This window comes from Chiloscyllium plagiosum, unplaced genomic scaffold (genome assembly GCF_037043375.1).
Source record: "Chiloscyllium plagiosum isolate Xiang-an unplaced genomic scaffold, Cpla_swu_hap1 HiC_scaffold_35, whole genome shotgun sequence".
NCBI classification, from domain to species: Eukaryota; Metazoa; Chordata; class Chondrichthyes; order Orectolobiformes; family Hemiscylliidae; genus Chiloscyllium; species Chiloscyllium plagiosum.
In genome coordinates this window covers 39347994-39368263 of record NW_028270173.1, presented here as the reverse complement: position 1 = coordinate 39368263, position 20270 = coordinate 39347994, and the positions used below count along the sequence as shown (strand labels likewise).

The 20270-nt window shown below is 49.7% G+C and overlaps 1 protein-coding gene across 1 annotated transcript in view; it reads right to left on the bottom strand.

Annotated features, from left to right (window-relative positions):
- LOC148140679 (IgGFc-binding protein-like) overlaps positions 1–20270 on the bottom strand; it is a 189055-nt gene that overhangs the window by 157543 nt on the left and 11242 nt on the right. The window lies entirely within an intron of this gene.

Sequence of the window (20270 nt, the reverse complement as noted above, 5' to 3'; positions counted from 1 at the left end):
GTATTGAGTATGATCAGCCGGATGGTATGTGGGGATACAAATGTATTAAGTATGATCAGCAGGGTGGGATGAGGCGATGCAGAGGTATTGGTGTTAAGAGTGGTGCTGGAAAAGCACAGCCGGTCAAGCAGCATCCGAGGAGCAGGAAAATCGACTTTTCGGTCAAAGCCTTTCATCCGAAACAAAGATTGGGTGCCTGTAGAGTGGAGAGCTAAGTGAGGTGGCAGGGTGGGTGGGTGGGGGGTGCAGTTCGGGGAGAAAGCAGCGTAGAGTACAATAGTTGAATGGGGGTGTGGATGGAGGTGATAGGTCAGAGAAGAGGGTGGGGGAAGGGGAAATGAGGAAACTGTCAAAATCCATATTGATGCCCTGAGGTTAAAGTGTTCCGAGGCGGTACAGAAGTATTGAGTATGATCAGCAAGGTGGCAGAGGGTGATATGGAGGGTATTGAGTATGATCATCAGGGTGGGATGGGGTGATATAGAAGTGTGGATCAGAGTGGGGCTGGAAAAGCACAGCAGATCAGACAGCATCCGAGGAGCAGGAAAATCAACATTTCAGGCAAAAGGCCTTCATCTGGAGAGGTGAATACAGAGGTATTGAGTATGATCAGCAGGGTGGTAGGGGTGATACAGAGTTAATGAGTGGGATGAGCAGGGTGGGATGGGGTGATATGGAGGTATTAAGTGTGTTCAACAGGGTGGGATGGGGTGATACAGAGGTATTGAGTATGATCAGCAGGGTGGGATGGGTGATATGGAGGTATTGAGTATGATTAGCATGGTGGTAGTGGGTGATACAGAGTTAATGAGTGGGATCAGCAGGATGGGATGGGGTGATATGGAGTTATTGAGTGTGAACAGAAGGGTGGGATGGGGTGGTATGGAGGTATGGAGTATGATCAGCTGGGTGGGTTTTTTTGATACAGAGGTATTGAGTATGAACAGCAGGGTAGGATGGGGGATACAGAGGTATTGAGTGTGATCAGCAGGATGGGATTGGGTGATACAGAGGTATTGAGTATGAACAGCAGGGTAGGATGGGGGATACAGAGGTATTGAGTGTCATCAGCAGGATGGGATTGGGTGATACAGAGGTATTGAGTATGATCAGCAGGGTAGGATGGGGGATACAGAGGTATTGAGTATGATCAGCAGGGTAGGATGGGGGATACAGAGGTATTGAGTGTGATCAGCAGGATGGGATGGCGTGATACAGAGGTATTGAGTATGATCAGCAGGGTAGGATGGGGGATACAGAGGTATTGAGTATGATCAGCAGAGTGGGATGGGGAGATACAGAGGTATTGAGTATGATCAGCAGAGTGGGATTGGGTGATACAGAGGTATTGAGTATGATCAGCAGAGTGGGATTGGGTGATACAGAGGTATTGAGTATGATCAGCAGAGTGGGATGGGGAGATACAGAGGTATTGAGTGTGATCAGCAGAGTGGGATTGGGCGATACAGAGGTATTGAGTATGATCAGCAGAGTGGGATGGGGTGATACAGAGGTATTGAGTATGATCAGCAGAGTGGGATGGGGAGATACAGAGGTATTGAGTGTGATCAGCAGAGTGGGATTGGGCGATACAGAGGTATTGAGTATGATCAGCAGAGTGGGATGGGGAGATACAGAGGTATTGAGTGTGATCAGCAGAGTGGGATTGGGCGATACAGAGGTATTGAGTATGATCAGCAGGGTGGGATTGGGTGATACAGCGGTATTGAGTATGATCAACAAGGTGGGATTGGGTGACATGGAGGTTTTGAGTGTGATCAGCAGGTCTAGATGGGTGATACAGTTTTATTCAGTATGACCAGCAGGATGGAAATGTCAGCAACATTATCGGATGTGTAGCATCTGACTGTATAACCTGTAATGGACCACTCAATTCCTCGAACATTGCTCCACCATTCTATAACAGCATGGCTGACCTGTTTGTAGCCTTGAATTCATATTCCCCCCAACGCATGATAACCTTTCCCCTCTTTCATTTTCAGGAATCTATTTACTTTTGTTTTGAAACAATTCAAGGACTCTGCACCCCACTTGCTTCTCAGGAAGAGAGCTCTAAACACCCGTGACCCGCTGTGAGGAAATTTCAACTTCATCTCTGTTTCAAACACGCGTCCTTGACTTTTAAACAATGACCTTATTTTCCCAGAAGAGGCCTCATCATTTCCACATCCACCTTGGCAAGATCCTTCAGGATTTTAAACTTTTCAAACATATTGCTTTTGTGTCTTCTAATTTCCATCAGATCCAAGCTCAGCCTGTCCAATATTTCGTCCTGAGACAACCTCCACATTGCAGGTACGTGTCAACTAAACCTTCTCTGAACAGCCGCTAAACCATTTACATTCTTTCTTGAAGAAGGTGACCAGTACTATGCACAGTACGTCCAGGTACCATTTCACCCATGGGCTTAAGCATAATCTCCTGACTTTCATGTTTAACTGCCTTGTGACCAAATATAAGATTCTTTTAGCTTTCCAAACAGATATTGTCAGCAGAGTGGGATGGTCAGCCCTGTGTGATGTCTAACATGTGTTACTGGCAGCAGTGAGATATGATCAGTTGTGCGGTACATACAGCACTGATTTGGGATGGCATGTTAGCTCAGTGTCAGAGACCCTGGTTCAATTCCATGCTCAGGCAACTGTCTCTGTGTGGAGTTTGCATACTCTCCCCATGTTTGAGTGGGTTTTCTCCCACAGTCCAAAGATGTGCAGGTTAGGTGGATTGGCCATGGTAAATGTGGGGTAGCAGGGGTAGGGTGAGTCTGGATTAGTGGGTCGGCGTGGACTTGATGGGCTGAATGGCCTGCTTTCATACTACAGGGATTCCATGATTGATAGTAGGGCAGTGGCATTATGTAGCAATTAACCATTATCAGTTACATGATACTGTGAGCGGTATGGAATGGTCAACAATGAGACATATCCACCAATAAAATTTGTCCAGAACCATGAAATGGGCAACAATCAGCATTGAGGAATGGTCAATGGTCAATCTCATTGAATGGTCAATGAGATATAGTGAGTAGTGTGAATTATCATTTGGGAAGTGCTGTCAGCAGGAAGAAATGGGCAGCACTGAGATAGAATCAGCAATGTGGCATGTTCTACGGAGGGTGAACAGTGACCAGGAGTGGGGAAAGTCAGTGTACATTAGGCAGCTGTGTGTTACATCCAGTAGTCACAGAATCCCTACAGTGTGGGAACGGCCAAACACATCCACACCAACCCTCCGAAGAGTAACCCACCCAGACTCATTCCCCTACTATTCTACCTTCCCCTGACTAATGCACCTAACCTACACATCCCTGAACACTACGGGCAATTTAGCATAGCCAATTCATCTAACCTGCACTCAATACCTCTGTATCCCCCATCCTACCCTGTAAACTGGAGCACCCAGAGGAAACCCACGCAGACATGGGAAGAATGTGCAAACTCCACACAGACAGTTGCCCGAGGGTGGAATTGAACCGGGTCCCTGGTACTGTGAGGCAACAGTGTTAAACACTGACGCATCGTAGTCTTCTTCACTGGTGGGATATGGCTATTGCTAGCCAGGCTAGCATTTTTTTACCCTTCCCTAGTTGCCCTTGAGAAGGTGGTGGTGAGCTGCCTTCTTAAACCGCTGCAGTCTATGTGGGTTGACCCACAATGCCAAAGGGAAGGAATTCCAGGACAGTGACGGTGAATGAACAGGGATATATTTCCAAGTCAGGACAGTGAGTGATTTGGAGGGGAACTTGCACATTGTGGTGTTCCCATGTATCTTGCCCTTCCAGATGGTAGAAGTCAGGGGGATTGAAAAGTGCTGCTTACAGATCTTTGGTGAATTTCTGCAGTGCATCATGTGGATAGTACACACTGCTGCTACTGTGCATCGGTGGTGGAGGGAGTGGATGCTTGTAGGTGTGGTGCCAAACAAGTGGGCTGCTTTGTCCTGGATGGTGTCAGGCTTCTTGAGTGTTGTTGTGGCTATACCCATCCAGGCAAGTGGGGAGTATTCCATCACACTCCTGACTTATTCCTTGTGGACGAACTTCAGAGAGTCAGGGTGTTCCGAGCCTCTGGTCTTATAGCCGGTCCAGTCACTTTCTGGTCAATGGTAACCCCCAGGATGTTGATCGTGGGGATTCAGTGATGGTAACACCATTAAGTGTCAGGGGGTGATAGTTAGATTGTCTCTTCTTGAAGATGGTCATTGGCTGGCATTTGTGTGGCACAAATGCTACTTGCCACTTTTCAGCCCAAGACTGGATATGTCCAAGACTTGCTGTATTTGGACATGGATTGCTTCAGTATCTGAGGAGTCACAATGGTTCTGAACATTATACAATCATTGACGAAATTGCCCACTTTTGATCTTATGAAGGGAAGTGATTGATGAAGTAGCTGAAGGTAGTTGGGCCTTGGACACTACCCTGAGGAACTCCTGCAGAGATGTCCTGGAGCTGAGATGACTGACCCACAACCATCTTACTGTGTGCCAGGTATGATTATAACCAGTAGAGAGTTTGCCCTCATACCCATCGATTCCAGTTTTGCCAGGGCTCCTTGATGCCACACTCGGTCGAATGCAGCCTTGGTGTCAGGGGCTGTCCCTCTCCCCTCCCCCCTGGGATTCAGCTCTTTTGTCCATGTATGAACCAAGGCTGTAATGAGGTCAGGAGCTGAGTGACCCTGACAGAACCCAAACTGGGCATCACTGAGCAGGTTATTGCTGAGCGGGTGCTGCTTGATAGTGCTGTTGATGACCCCTTCCATCACTTTCCTGATGATCGACAGTAGACCGATGGGGTGGTAATTGACCAGGTTGGATTTATTCTGCTTTTTGTGAATAGGATGTACCTGGACAATTTTCCACATTGTCGGATAGATGCCAGTGTCGCAACTGGACTGGAACAGCTTGGCTAGGGGAGCGGCGAGTTCTGGAGCACAGTACTATTGCTGGAATGCTGTAAGAACCTTTGCAGATTCCAGTGTCTCTAACTATGTCTTGATATGGAGTGAATCAAGTTGGCTCAAGACTGTGATATGTGATGGTGGGGACAACTGGAAAAGGCCATGAGGGATTCTTCGCCACTTGGTACTTGGTACTTCTGGCTGAAGATTGCCGGGAAAGCTGCAGCCTTATCTTTCACACTGATGAGCTGGGCTCTTCCATCATTGAGGATGGGGATATTTGTGGAGCCTTCTCCTCCAGTGAGTTCGCCATCACTATTCATGACCTGATGTGGCAGGACTGCAGAGTTTAGAGCTGATCCGTTGGGTGTGGGATTGCTTAGCTCTCATACTTGTTGCTTATGCTGTTGGGATGCAAGTAGCCCTGTTTGGTGGCTTCACCAGGTTGACACCTCACCTTCAGGTCTGCCTGGTGCTGCTCCTGGCCTACCCTCCTGCACTCTCCACAGAACCAGGGTTAATCCCCTGGCTTGGTGATAATGGTTGAGTGGGGGATATGCTGGGTCATGAGGTTACAGATTGCACTGGGGTATAGTTCTGCTGCTGTTGTTGGCCCACAGTGCCTCATGGATGCCTAGTCTTGAGTTGCTCGATCTGTTTGAAGTCTGTCCCGTTGAGCACAGTGATAGTGCCACACAGCGATGGAAGTTATTCTCAATGTGAAGATGGGTCTTTGTCTCCACAAGGGCTGTGCATAGTCGCTCACACTGACACTGTCATGGACAGATATATCTGCAGCTGACAGGTTAGTAAGAATGAGGACAAGCCTGTTTTTCCCTCTTGTTGGTTCCCTCACCACCTGCCGTAGACCCAGTCTAGCAGCTCTGTCCTTTAGGAACCTACCAGCTCAATCAGTCGTACTGCTGCTGCTGAGTCACTCTTGGTGGTGGACATTGAAATCCCCCCACCCTGAGTACATCTTGTACTTTTGCCACCCTCACTACTGCCTCCAACATGGAGGAGTACCGATTCCTCAGCTGAGGGAGGGCGGTATGTGGTAATCAGCAGGAGGTTTCCTTACCCATGATCAAGAGTCAGGGGTGAGGAGTCCCAGAGCAACTCCCTCCCGACTGTATCCCACTGTGGATCTGTCCTGCTGATGGGACAGGACATATCCAGGGATGGTGATGGGGGTGTCTGGGACATTGTCTGTAAGGTATGATTCCATGGGTATGACTGTGCCAAGCTGTTGCTTGACTAGTCTGTGACACAGCCCTGGCAAAAGTGAGAACTGCAAATGCTGGAGATCACAGTCAAGATTAGAGAGTGTTCTGGAAAAGCACAGTAGTCAGGCATCATCCGAGGAGCAGGAAAATCAACGTTTAGGGCAGGAACCCTTCATCAGGAGACCTATTGAAGGGCTCCTGCCCAAAACGTCGATTTTCCTGCTCCTCGGATGCTGCCTGACATGCTGTGCTTTTCTAGCACCACTCTAATCTTGACTGTGGGACAGCTGTCCCAATTTTGTCACTATCCCCCAGATGTTAGTGAGGAGGACTTTGTGGGGTCAACAGGCCTGTTCCTGCCATTGTCTTTTCCTGTGCCTGGATTGATGCTGGGTGATCCATCTGGTTTCATTTCTTTGTTGAGACTTTGTAGCAATTGATAGAACTCAATGCATCCTCGGCCATTTCAAAGATCAGTTCAGAATCATGAATGTGGTTTGGTATTAAATATATGCCAGAAGAAGTGAAGATGGCGTATTCTCTTGCCTGAAGGACATTAGTGAGCTAGATGGGTCTTTCTGACCAACAACAATGATTCCATGGTCATCAGTAGATTCCTAATTTCAGAATGTTCTACTGAATTCAAACTCCACTATCCACCATGGCAGTATCTCCAAAACGTTAGCTGGGTCTCTGGATTAATAGCCCAGCAATAATACCATTAGTCCATCATTTGTAGGATAGTCAGTGGTGTGGGACAGTCAGAGGTGTGGGACAGTCAGTGGTGTGGGACAGTCAGTGGTGTGGGACAGTCAGAGGTGTGGGACAGTCAGTGGTGTGGGACAGTCAGAGGTGTGGGATAGTCAGAGGTGTGGGACAGTCAGTGGTGTGGGATAGTCAGTGGTGTGGGACAGTCAGTGGTGTGGGACAGTCAGTGGTGTGGGACAGTCAGAGGTGTGGGATAGTCAGTGGTGTGGGACAGTCAGAGGTGTGGGACAGTCAGTGGTGTGGGATAGTCAGTGGTGTGGGACAGTCAGAGGTGTGGGACAGTCAGTGGTGTGGGACAGTCAGTGGTGTGGGATAGTCAGAGGTGTGGGACAGTCAGTGGTGTGGGACAGTCAGTGGTGTGGGACAGTCAGTGGTGTGGGATAGTCAGTGGTGTGGGATAGTCAGTGGTGTGGGATAGTCAGAGGTGTTGGACAGTCAGTGGTGTGGGACAGTCAGAGGTGTGGGACAGTCAGTGGTGTGGGACAGTCAGAGGTGTGGGATAGTCAGTGGTGTGGGACAGTCAGAGGTGTGGGACAGTCAGAGGTGTGGGATAGTCAGTGGTGTGGGATAGTCAGTGGTGTGGGACAGTCAGTGGTGTGGGATAGTCGGAGGTGTGGGATAGTCAGTGGTGTGGGACAGTCAGTGGTGTGGGACAGTCAGTGGTGTGGGACAGTCAGAGGTGTGGGACAGTCGGAGGTGTGGGATAGTCAGTGGTGTGGGATAGTCAGTGGTGTGGGATAGTCAGTGGTGTGGGACAGTCAGTGGTGTGGGATAGTCAGTGGTGTGGGATAGTCAGTGGTGTGGGATAGTCAGTGGTGTGGGACAGTTAGAGGTGTGGGATAGTCGGAGGTGTGGGATAGTCAGAGGTGTGGGACAGTCAGAGGTGTGGGACAGTCAGTGGTGTGGGACAGTCAGTGGTGTGGGACAGTCAGAGGTGTTGGACAGTCAGTGGTGTGGGACAGTCAGAGGTGTGGGACAGTCAGTGGTGTGGGACAGTCAGTGGTGTGGGATAGTCAGAGGTGTGGGACAGTCAGTGGTGTGGGACAGTCAGTGGTGTGGGACAGTCAGTGGTGTGGGATAGTCAGTGGTGTGGGATAGTCAGTGGTGTGGGATAGTCAGTGGTGTGGGACAGTTAGAGGTGTGGGATAGTCGGAGGTGTGGGATAGTCAGAGGTGTGGGACAGTCAGTGGTGTGGGATAGTCGGAGGTGTGGGATAGTCAGAGGTGTGGGACAGTCAGTGGTGTGGGACAGTTAGAGGTGTGGGATAGTCAGTGGTGTGGGATAGTCAGTGGTGTGGGACAGTCAGTGGTGTGGGACAGTCAGAGGTGTGGGACAGTCAGAGGTGTGGGACAGTCAGAGGTGTGGGACAGTCAGTGGTGTGGGACAGTCAGTGGTGTGGGACAGTCAGAGGTGTGGGACAGTCAGTGGTGTGGGACAGTCAGAGGTGTGGGACAGTCAGTGGTGTGGGACAGTCAGTGGTGTGGGACAGTCAGAGGTGTGGGATAGTCGGAGGTGTGGGATAGTCAGTGGTGTGGGACAGTCAGTGGTGTGGGACAGTCAGTGGTGTGGGACAGTCAGAGGTGTGGGACAGTCAGTGGTGTGGGATAGTCAGTGGTGTGGGATAGTCAGTGGTGTGGGACAGTCAGTGGTGTGGGACAGTCAGTGGTGTGGGACAGTCAGAGGTGTGGGACAGTCAGTGGTGTGGGACAGTCAGAGGTGTGGGATAGTCAGTGGTGTGGGACAGTCAGAGGTGTGGGACAGTCAGAGGTGTGGGATAGTCAGTGGTGTGGGATAGTCAGTGGTGTGGGACAGTCAGTGGTGTGGGATAGTCGGAGGTGTGGGATAGTCAGTGGTGTGGGACAGTCAGTGGTGTGGGACAGTCAGTGGTGTGGGACAGTCAGAGGTGTGGGATAGTCGGAGGTGTGGGATAGTCAGTGGTGTGGGACAGTCAGTGGTGTGGGATAGTCAGTGGTGTGGGACAGTCAGAGGTGTGGGATAGTCAGAGGTGTGGGATAGTCAGTGGTGTGGGACAGTCAGAGGTGTGGGACAGTCAGTGGTGTGGGACAGTCAGAGGTGTGGGACAGTCAGTGGTGTGGGACAGTCAGAGGTGTGGGACAGTCAGTGGTGTGGGATAGTCAGTGGTGTGGGACAGTCAGAGGTGTGGGATAGTCAGAGGTGTGGGACAGTCAGTGGTGTGGGACAGTCCGTGGTGTGGGACAGTCAGTGGTGTGGGATAGTCAGTGGTGTGGGACAGTCAGAGGTGTGGGATAGTCAGTGGTGTGGGACAGTCAGAGGTGTGGGATAGTCAGAGGTGTGGGATAGTCAGTGGTGTGGGATAGTCAGAGGTGTGGGATCGTCAGAGGTGTGGGATAGTCAGTGGTGTGGGATAGTCAGTGGTGTGGGACAGTCAGAGGTGTGGGACAGTCAGAGGTGTGGGACAGTCAGAGGTGTGGGATCGTCAGAGGTGTGGGATAGTCAGAGGTGTGGGACAGTCAGTGGTGTGGGACAGTCAGTGGTGTGGGACAGTCAGAGGTGTGGGATCGTCAGAGGTGTGGGATAGTCAGTGGTGTGGGACAGTCAGTGGTGTGGGACAGTCAGAGGTGTGGGACAGTCAGAGGTGTGGGACAGTCAGAGGTGTGGGATCGTCAGAGGTGTGGGATAGTCAGTGGTGTGGGATAGTCAGTGGTGTGGGACAGTCAGTGGTGTGGGGTGGTCTGCAAGAGAGCTAGATTATGGTGTGGGATGGACGGTGGTGGGATGGTCCATGGCTTAGATGCACAGTCGAGTGTCATCCCATGTCATGGGATGGTAGTGCTGAGCAATGGAGTGTAATGAGGATTGGATGGTGTTGAGGAATGCTCAGTGCTGAGGAATGGTCAGCAGCTTAGGCTTATAGTGGCTCAGATGGTCAGTGGTGGGAGGTAGATCATGGAGTGGAATGGTCAGTGGTGAGGGAAATAATCAGCAGTGTGAGATTGACAGGGGTGTGTAATGGAAGTGATGTAGATGGGGAGTTGTGAGGGATGATCACTCGTGTGAGATGGTCAATGGTGATCGATAATCAGTGTTGATTGACGGTTATTGATGAGTGATAGTTGGTGAATTGTACTGGTCAGTAACATGGAACAGATAGTGATGTGGTTTAGGGAGTGGATGTGTGGTCAGAAGGATGGGGGGCATGGCATGGGAGGTGGTAGCAGATGGTGCAGGATGGACTGTCAAGTGAAGGTTCAGCATGTGAGATGGACAGATAAGGTGTGGTTACTGCTGAGGAATGGTCAATGAAGGTTTAGACTGTGGTAAGCATGAGGTTAGTGTTTGAGCATCAGCAGTGCTGTGAGTTGGTGGTTTACTGAAGATCAGTGACGAGGGACAGTCAGTGTAGGGGGTGGTCAGTGATGATGAATGGGATGTGATAATAGATAGACAATGGTGTGGAATTATCATTGGTTTGGTTTGTCATTTCTATGGCATTGTGTGAGATGATCAATGGTGTGGGATGGACAGTGGTGTGGGACATACAGTGGTGGGAATGGAGAATGGTATGGGTTGGTTCATATTTGGCTACAGAATCAGAAAAGGTTAACAGGATGATTCGGTCAATGCCTAATTGACCAAAAACGAAACTGAGTTTCATTTTGAACACAAAAAATCGCATTTTGATCACTTGGTGAGGATAGTAGCAGAAGGGGAACAGAATACCAAGAGCACAGATTGCAAAGTTGATCTGAGCATATCACAGTTAATGTAAATTGCTTTGAGATCTGTTCTCACCATTGCAGTCTACCACCAAATAAAACAGCAGGATGTGCAAAAGATTCACTGTCACAACAGCCGTCATTTTCACCAGTGTCTCCAGTCACCTCGACAGTCCAACAGAACCTTGCCTGAGACGTTTTTGTGTCTGTATTATTGGCAATAGTCTGGAAAGAACACCTGTCTCTGACAGGTATGAAGAAAACAACAATGTTATTGCATTCAGCTACCTGGCTACATTGAATGTTGGCAAAATTAAACAAAAACAGACAGAGAGAACGAAATTTACTGAATGGCTTTAACACAGCCATATTTAGCTCCTTAATGTTAATGTGACTGAAACTTGGGAAATTGAATTCAATTTCCGACAGTCCAAGATCGTCATCTGTCATAGAAAAATTTGAAAGGGTTTTGGAATTGGAAAGACATGGTAAAAAGCAGAGGGTGAGTTCAACAGTCAGTGGGTCAGTACTGAGGGACTACCACGCTGTCAGTGGGTCAGTACTGAGGGAGTGTCGCACTGTCAGAGGGTCAGTACTGAGGCAGTGCCGCACTGTCAGAGGGTCAGTACTGAGGCAGTGCCGCACTGTCAGAGGGTCAGTACTGAGGGAGTGCCGCACTGTCAGAGGGTCAGTACTGAGGCCGTGCCACACTGTCAGAGGGTCAGTACTGAGGGAGTGCCACACTGTCAGAGAGTCAATACAGAGGGAGTGTCGAACTATCACAGGGTCACTACTGAGGGAGTGCCACACTGTCAGAGGGTCAATACAGAGGGAGAGTTGCACTGTCAAAGAGTCAGTACTGAGGGAGTGCCGCAATGTCAGAGGGTCAGTACTGAGGGAGTGCTGCACTGTCAGAGGGTCAGTACTGAGGGCGTGTCGAACTGTCACAGGGTCACTACTGAGGGAGTGCCGCACTGTCAGAGGGTCAGTACTGAGGCAGTGCAAGCACTGTCAAAGAATCAGTACTGAGGGAGTGCCGCAATGTCAGGGGTTCAGTAATGAGGGAGTGCCACACTGTCAGAGGGTTAGTATTAAGGGAGTCTTACACTGGCAGAGGGTCAGTATTGAGGGAGTACCACACTGTCAGGGGTTCAGTAATGAGGGAGTACCACACTGTCAGAGGGTCAGTACTGAAGGAGCACCACACTGTCAGAGGGTCAGCACTCAGGGAGTGCCACACTGTCAGGGGTTCAGTACTGAGGGAGTGCAACACTGCCAGGGGCTCAGTAATGAGGGAGTGCCACACTGTCAGAGGATCAGTACCTAGGGAGCACCACACTATCAGAGGGTCAGTAATGAGTGTGTGCCGTACTTTCAGAGGGTCTGTACTGAGGGTGCACCACACTTTCAGAAGGTCAGTACTGAGGGAGTGCCACACTGTCAGAGGGTCAGTACTGCAGGAGTGCCGCACTGTCAGAGGGTCAGTACTGAGGGAGTGCTGCACTGTCAGAGGGTAAGTACTGAGGGAGTGCCATACTGCCAGAGGGTCAGTACTGAGGGAGTGCTGCACTGTCAGAGGGTCAGTACTGAGGGAGTGCCACACTGTCAGAGGGTCAGTCCTGAGGGAGTGTCACACTGTCAGGGGTTCAGTACTGAGGGAGTGTTGCCCTGTTTGAGGGTTCAATAAACAAGGAGTGCCACACTGTCAGGGGTTCAGTACTGAGGGAGTGCCACACTGTCAGAGGGTTAGTATTAAGGGAGTGTTGCACTGTCAGAGGGTCAGTACTGAGGGAGTGCCACACTGTCAGAGGGTCAGGACTGAGGGAGTGCCACACTGTCTGAGGATCAGTACTGAGGGACTGCCACACTGTCAGAGGGTCAGGGCTGAGGGAGTGCTGCACTGTCAGAGGGACAGCACTGATGGAGTGCCGCACTGTCAGAGGATCAGTACTGAGTGAGTGTCGCACTGTCAGAGGGTCAGTACTGAGGCAGTGCCGCACTTTCAGAGGGTCAGTACTGAGGGAGTGCCACACTGTCAGAGAGTTAGTATTAAGGGAGTCTTACACTGCCATCGGGTCAGTACTGAGGGTGCACAGCACTGTCAGAGGGTCAGTACTGAGGGAGTGCCACACTGTCTGATGGTCAGTACTGAGGGAGTGCCACACTGTCAGAGGGTCAGTACTGATGTCGGGCCGGACTGTCAGAGGATCAGTACTGATGGAATGCCACACTTTCAGAGGGTCAGCACTGAGGGAGTGCCGCACTGTCAGAGGGTCATTACTGAGGGAGTGCCGCACTGTCAGAGGGTCAGCACTGAGGGAGTGCCGCACTGTCAGAGGATCAGTACTGAGGGAGTGCCGCACTGTCAGAGGGTCAGTACTGAGGGAGTGCCGCACTGTCAGAGGGTCAGTACTGAGGGAGTGCCGCACTGTCAGAGGGTCAGCACTCAAGGAGTGCCACACTGTCAGGGGTTCAGTACTGAGGGAGTGCCACACTGTCAGAGGGTTAGTATTAAGGGAGTGTTGCACTGTCAGAGGGTCAGTACTGAGGGAGTGCCACACTGTCAGAGGATCAGTACTGAAGGAGCACCACACTGTCAGAGGGTCAGTAATGAGTGTGTGCCGTACTGCCAGAGGGTCTGTACTGAGGGTGCACCACACATTACTGAGGGAGTGCTACACTGTCAGTGGGTCAATACTGACGGAGTGCTGCACTATCAGAGGGTCAGTACTGAGGGAGTGCCGCACTGTCAGAGGGTAAGTATTGAGGGAGCGCCACGCTGTCAGAGGATCAGGACTGAGGGAGTGCTGCACTGTCAGGTCAGTATTGAGGGAGTGCCGCACTGTCAGAGGGTCAGTACTGAGGGAGTGCCGCACTGTCAGAAGGTCAGTACTGAGGGAGTGCCACACTTGCAGAGGGTCAGTACTGAGGGTGTGCAGCACTATCAGGCATTCAGTACTGAGAGAGCACCACACTGTCAGAGGGTCTGTACTGAGGGAGTGCCGCACTGTCATAGGGCCAGTACTGAGGGAATGTTACACTGCCAGAGGGTGAGCACTGAGGCAGTGCCGCACTGTCAGATTTTCAGTAATGAGGGAATGCCGCACTATCTGAGGGTCAGTACTTAGGGAATGCCACACTGTCAGAGGGTCACTACAGTGGGCGTGCGGCACTATCACAGGATCAGTACTGAGGGAGTGCCACACTGTCAGAGGATCAGGACTGAGGGAGCGCAGCACTGTCAGAGGGTCAGTATTGAGGGTGCCCAGTACTGTCAGAGGGTCAGTACTGAGGGAGTGCAGAACTGTCAGAGGGTCAGTGCTGAGGTTGCCCAACACTGTCAGAGGGTCAGTACTGAGGGAGTGCAGCACTGTCAGAGGGTCAGTACTGGGGGAGTGCCGCACTGTCAGAGGGTCAGTTCTGAAGGTGCGCAGCACTGTCAGAGGGTCAGGACTGAGGGAGTGCAGCCCTGTCAAAAGGACAGCTCTGACAGTACTGAGGGAGTGTTACACTGCCAGAGGTTCAGTACTGAGGGAGTGCCACACTGTCAGAGCGTCAGTACTGAGGGAGTGTCGCACTGTCAGAGAGGCAGTACTGAGGGTGTTCTCCACTGTTGAAGGTGCAATTGTGAGGGATTCTATCACTGTCAGATGGTCAGCACTAAGGTAGTGCCACACTGTCAGAGGGTATGTACTGAGGGAGTGCCGCACTATCAGAGGGTCAGTACTGAGGGAGTGCCACACTGTCAGGGTTTCAGTATTGAGGGAGTGCCACACTGTCAGAAGGTCAGTACTGAGGGAGTGCCGCACTGTCAGAGGGTCAGTACTGAGGGAATGCTGCACTAACAGAGGGTCCGTCCTGAGGGAGCACCCAGTGTCAGAGGGTCAGTACGGAGGAGGTACTGGACTGTCAGAGGGTCAGTACTGAGGGAGTGCCGCACTGTCGGAGGGTCAGTGCTGAGGGAGTGCCACACTGTCAGAGGGTCAGTGCTGAGGGACTGCAGCACTGTCGGAGGGTCAGTACTGAGGGAGTGCCACACTGTCAGAGGGTCAGTACTGAGGGAGTGCTGCACTGTCAGAGGGTCAGTTCTGAGGGAGTGTTGCTCTGTTTGAGAGGCAGTACTGAGGGTGTTTTCCATTGTTGGAGGTGCAATAGTGAGGGAGTACAGCACTGTCAGAGGGTCAGTACTGAGGGTGTTCTGCACTGTTGAAGGTGCAATAGTGAGGGAGTACAGCACTGAGTTAGTGCTACATTGTCGAAGACTTGGTGCTGCGGGATTACTGCACTGTCAGAGGGTCAGTACTGAGTTAGTGCTACATTGTCGAAGACTTGGTGCTGCGGTATTACTGCACTGTCAGAGGGTCAGTACTGAGTTAGTGCTACATTGTCGAAGACTTGGTGCTGCGGGATTACTGCACTGTCAGAGGGTCAGTACTGAGTTAGTGCTACATTGTCGAAGACTTGGTGCTGCGGGATTACTGCACTGTCAGAGGGTCAGTACTGAGGTAGTGCTACATTGTCGAAGACTTGGTGCTGCGGGATTACTGCACTGTCAGAGGGTCAGTACTGAGTTAGTGCTACATTGTCGAAGACTTGGTGCTGCGGGATTACTGCACTGTCAGAGGGTCAGTACTGAGTTAGTGCTACATTGTCGAAGACTTGGTGCTGCGGGATTACTGCACTGTCAGAGGGTCAGTACTGAGGTAGTGCTACATTGTCGAAGACTTGGTGCTGCGGGATTACTGCACTGTCAGAGGGTCAGTACTGAGGTAGTGCTACATTGGTGAAGACTTGGTGCTGCGGTATTACTGCACTGTCAGAGGGTCAGTACTGAGTTAGTGCTACATTGTCGAAGACTTGGTGCTGCGGTATTACTGCACTGTCAGAGGGTCAGTACTGAGTTAGTGCTACATTGTCGAAGACTTGGTGCTGCGGGATTACTGCACTGTCAGAGGTGCTGCCTTTTAGATGTGAAATTAAATCTGGCCCTTTGTGGATTTGGAGAAAGATTGATTTAATGACATTAATTTGGTAAACTCCATTGGAGTTTGTCTCTGGCATCTTGACTGACATCTCAGCCTCGATTACTGTCACGAAGCAAAAAATAGTTTCTGGTTATGTACGCATTGCTGCTTGTGGGCAGTTGCTGTGCAGAGACATTGGCTGTTGAGTTTTCTACGTTAGCACAGTGACTGTATTTCCCCAAGTCCTGGCTTGGCTGTGAAGTGCTTTCGAGTCATCTGGTGGTTGCAAACAGCATTGCATAAATTCAAGTCTTTCTCTCTTCCCTTTATTGGGTGCCCCAAGTCGATCTTGGACTATTCCTGTGAAGGTTAAACATGTTGGCACCCTTCAGAGCAGGCAGGATTGCTGCAGGGTGCAGGATTGCAAAAGGCTGATAACACTGTTCTCAATACTTTAATAGCAGGCAGGCAAGCAAAATAAAACAGCAAGGGTACCTACATCAGCTGAGTGGAGGGGTCATGCATGAAAACATCTTTTTTTAAGCTACTGGTCACATACCTTGTGCTCAAGTTTAAACTCATCACAAAGAGTAACATATTAATTGCAGCACAGAGCAAGGCATTTGGCCCAACCATCTATAATAGTGTATTCTGATCTGCACAGACCTCTCTCCTACTGTCCCCCACCAACCCTCCTCTTCTTTATCTCCTCCCATTAACACACACTTTCTTCTCTTCCTTCCTCGCTCATGCATTGACCTGCTCCCCCTTGAAGCCAGTTACCTGTGCCAGCAATTTCCATTTTCTCACTGATCCCTGAGTACAGTGGTCTTTCCTGAATTTATTAGTGACATTCTGATAATTGTTGCCCCGACTTTTAGACTCTCCCACGAGTGGAAGTATTTCCATCGACTATACTGTCAAACTCTTTAATAAATTTGAAGCCCTGTGTCAGGTAACCCAAGTGTTTGTCTGACAATTAGCTCCTCTCATTCAGGTAGCATTTGAGTAAATTTTGTATACTCCTTCCCCAGTTTCTAGATACACTGGTGTTCAATAATATAGAATTCTGAATGTGCAAGATTCTTATAAGGTCTTAGATACAAGTTTAACAGAACCTTACTGCTTTTCAAATCTACCCCTCTCGGAACAAACCCCAGATCTTTGATTCCACTTGCTTGGTTTTGAAAACCTGTGTGGCTACTTTTAGTAATCCAGATTATGTTTTTATAAACCCTGTTTAGAGATCTTGTGTGTCCTCTTGGTCTTATGTGCAATCTTTTGTGTCTTACCATAATATATGTATATCGTACCAACTGTCTGAGAGCTATAGTACAGTTCCATTTCCCTCGCATTCAGAAAGGTTAATAACTTTTCTCGCATCTCTGTACTACAAACGTGTGCGCAAGTAAAAGTTAGAATTACATATCGAATCAACTTTCCTGGGTTCGCATGCACTGTCATTTTTCACAAACTGAAGCAAGCATCCGAAAAGAAGACAGTACTACATGACTAGCTGCAAACTCACGAAAGTCTGATGCATTCTGCTCCTCCAACAGTGATCTCTCTCTGAGTCAGAAATTCTGCCTGGTCACTCCAACACAAACCTCAGTGCAGCTCGCAGTGTTAGGATATCCTCTTTCTTTACGGTCTCTTACTCTCCCGCAGACTCTCTCACTCTGCTTTATATCTCCTGCTTTGCCTTTGATCTACCTGGAGGTCACCAATGTGGTCATGTGGAATCTCAAGTGCTGGGTTATCGACAGTGTCTCACTCACCCATCCGTGCCCCCGCTAATGTCTGTCCCAAAGTTAATGGAGTGCATCTAACAGCGAGTGTTCTTCACACCCGCTGAACGTGACCCTTGGCTCTGCAGGAACATCACAGCAGTTTGAGGACCGGGAAGCTGTTACACAGCAGTCATGGGTCATTGGTGCTGTCTTACCTCTTGTCTTAAATTGTCTGCGAGCACAGGCAGAACTTGCCTTCGCTTTCAATTAATGTGTCACAGATCCCAACTCCCAGGGCATTCCAAGAATTGAGTTCCTGGGATGGGAAATGGGTCATCTTTGTTGCCTTAAATCCCTGGGAAACATAACTGACTCTAATGCCATTCGACCAGGGGTTGCTATGAATCTTCTACAACCATCCACAGAGTCAGAAGTGAAACCCCCAACCATCAAGGGCATTACCCAAGGTGGCTGCTGCTGTAAAGTTAGCATTGGCTGATGCTGATAGGTGAATACCAACAAGTTACATTCAGATGGCACCTCTTAAAAGACAAGCCACAATCATCTTCAGCCAGAAGGACCAAGTGGACGATCCATCCTGGCCTCCTCCTAATGTCCCAGCATCACAGCTGACTTGATTTAATCCACGTGATACCAAGAAGTGGCTGAAGCCAAAGGCCCTGACAATATTCCATTGATTGTACAGATGGCTTGTGACCCAAAACTAGCTTCATCCCCTTGCCAGGCTGTTCCTGTCCAGCGATGGAAATGTGTTGCTGGAAAAACGCAGCAGGTCAGGCAGCATCTAGGGAACAGGAGAATCGACGTTTCGGGCATGAGCCCTGCACTGTCATCCATCCAGAAATGTGGAAAATTGCCCAGGTCAGTCATATCAAATCCAGTAATCACCAACACATCAGTCTACTCTCGATCAGCAGCAAAGTGATGGAAGGGGTCATCACCAGTGCTACCAAGCAGTGCTTTCAGAGCAATAGCCTGCTCAGTGGAGCCCAGTTCAAGTTCTGTCGGGGCCACTCAGCTCCTGACCTCATTACAGCCCTGGTTCAAACGTGGACAAAAGAGCTGAATTCCAGGGGGGAGGGGAGTGGGACAGCCCTTGACATCAAAGCTGTATTCAACTAAGTGTGGCATCAAGGAGCCCAAGTTAAACTAGATTCACTGGGAATGGACAGGAAAGCTCTCCACGGGTCAGAGCCATACCTGGCACACAGGTAAATGGTCTTGGTTGTTGGAGGTCAGTCATCTCAGCTCCAGGACATCTCTGCAGGAGTTCCTCAGGGTAGTGTCCTAGGCCCAACCATCTTCAGCTGCTTCATCAATAATCTTCCTTCATAAGATCAAAGGTTGGAATGTTTGCTGAAGATTGAACAATGTTCAGAACCATTCTTGACTCCTCACATACCGTAGCAGTCCATGTCTGATTGCAACAAGCCTTGGTCAATATCCAGTCTCGGGCTGTGAGTGATAACTCACATTCAGGGCACACATGTGCCAGGCAATGACAGCCTCCAACAAGAGATAGGTAACTATTGCCCCTTGACATTCAATGGTGTTACCATGCCCCCTATCCTCTGGGTCTAGAGTCACATGTAGGCCAACGCTAAAAACAATGGCATATTTGCCTTGTTGATAAAAATCAGTGATCCAGATAGACTTGTGAAACAACAAATTGGGGTGGCACGGTGGTTAGCACTGCTGCCTCACAGCACCAAAGACCCAGGTTCAATTCCAGCCTTGGTCTGTGTGGAGTTTGCACATTCTCCCTGTGTCTCTGTGGGTTTCCTCTGGGTGCTCCAGTTTCCTCCCACAGTCCAATGATGAGCAGGTCAGGTGTATTGGCCATGTTAAATTACCTGTAGTGTTAAGTGCATCATTTAGAAGGAAATGGGTCTGGGTGGGTTACTCTTTGGATGGTCAGTGTGGACTTGTTGGGCCGAAGGGCCTGTTTCCACACTGTAGATAATCTAACCTAACCAAAAATGATATTTAACAGTCACCATTTGTGGATTTAATTTAAATTCCACATCATGTTTTTGGGTAATTTGAACTCATGTTATTAGTATATGACCAACAGGACACATGTTACAACAATACCACCATTGACCTCCACTTCTGTCCCTCCATCACCTCTCCACTTCATTAAACTTCACTGTCTGTGTTCTGTTCTAAAACCCTCAAGCTTAGGGTGGCACAGAGCTCAGTGGTTAGCACTGATGCCTTACAGCACCAGGGTCCCAAGTTTGATTCCAGCCTCGGGTGACTGTCTGGGTGGAGTTTGCACATTCTCCCTGTGTCTGTGCGGGTTTGCTCCGGTTTCCTCCCACAGTCCAAAGATGTGCAGGTCAGGGTGGATTGGCCATGCTAAAAACCCGAAGTGTTAGGTGCATTAGTCAGAGGGGAATGGGTCTGGGTGGGTTACTCTTCGGAGGGTCTGTGTGGAGTTGTTGGGCCGAAGAGCCTGTTTCCATACTGTAGGGAATCTAATCTAACCTTCTGAGACATCAGAGTTCCTCTCATTCTGGCCCCTTAAGTTTCCCCAATTTTAATCATCTCACCACAGTGGGTATGATCAAAGGCAGAGCAAATTTGATGGGCCAAATGATTTAATTCTGCTCCTAAACGTGCTGGTACACTATCAGCTACCTGCGCTCTACATTCTGGAATTCACCCCAGAAATGTCTTTACCTCTCTGCTCCTCCTTTAAGAAGTTCCTTAAAAACCTACCTTGGACCGAGATCTTGGCCCTCTGCCCAGTGTGGCTCAGCATCAAACTTCGCTTTGGAAAATGATCAAAGCACATCCTGGGACATTTGATTCAGTCAAGGACTTTGAACTAGCAAATGAGGTTTTGAGTGGTGTGGATGGGGGAGGGTTGAGGTTTGAATGGGAATTATAGTGATCGCTCAGGTAAAATGCGTCATATGGGTTATATTTTGAAAAT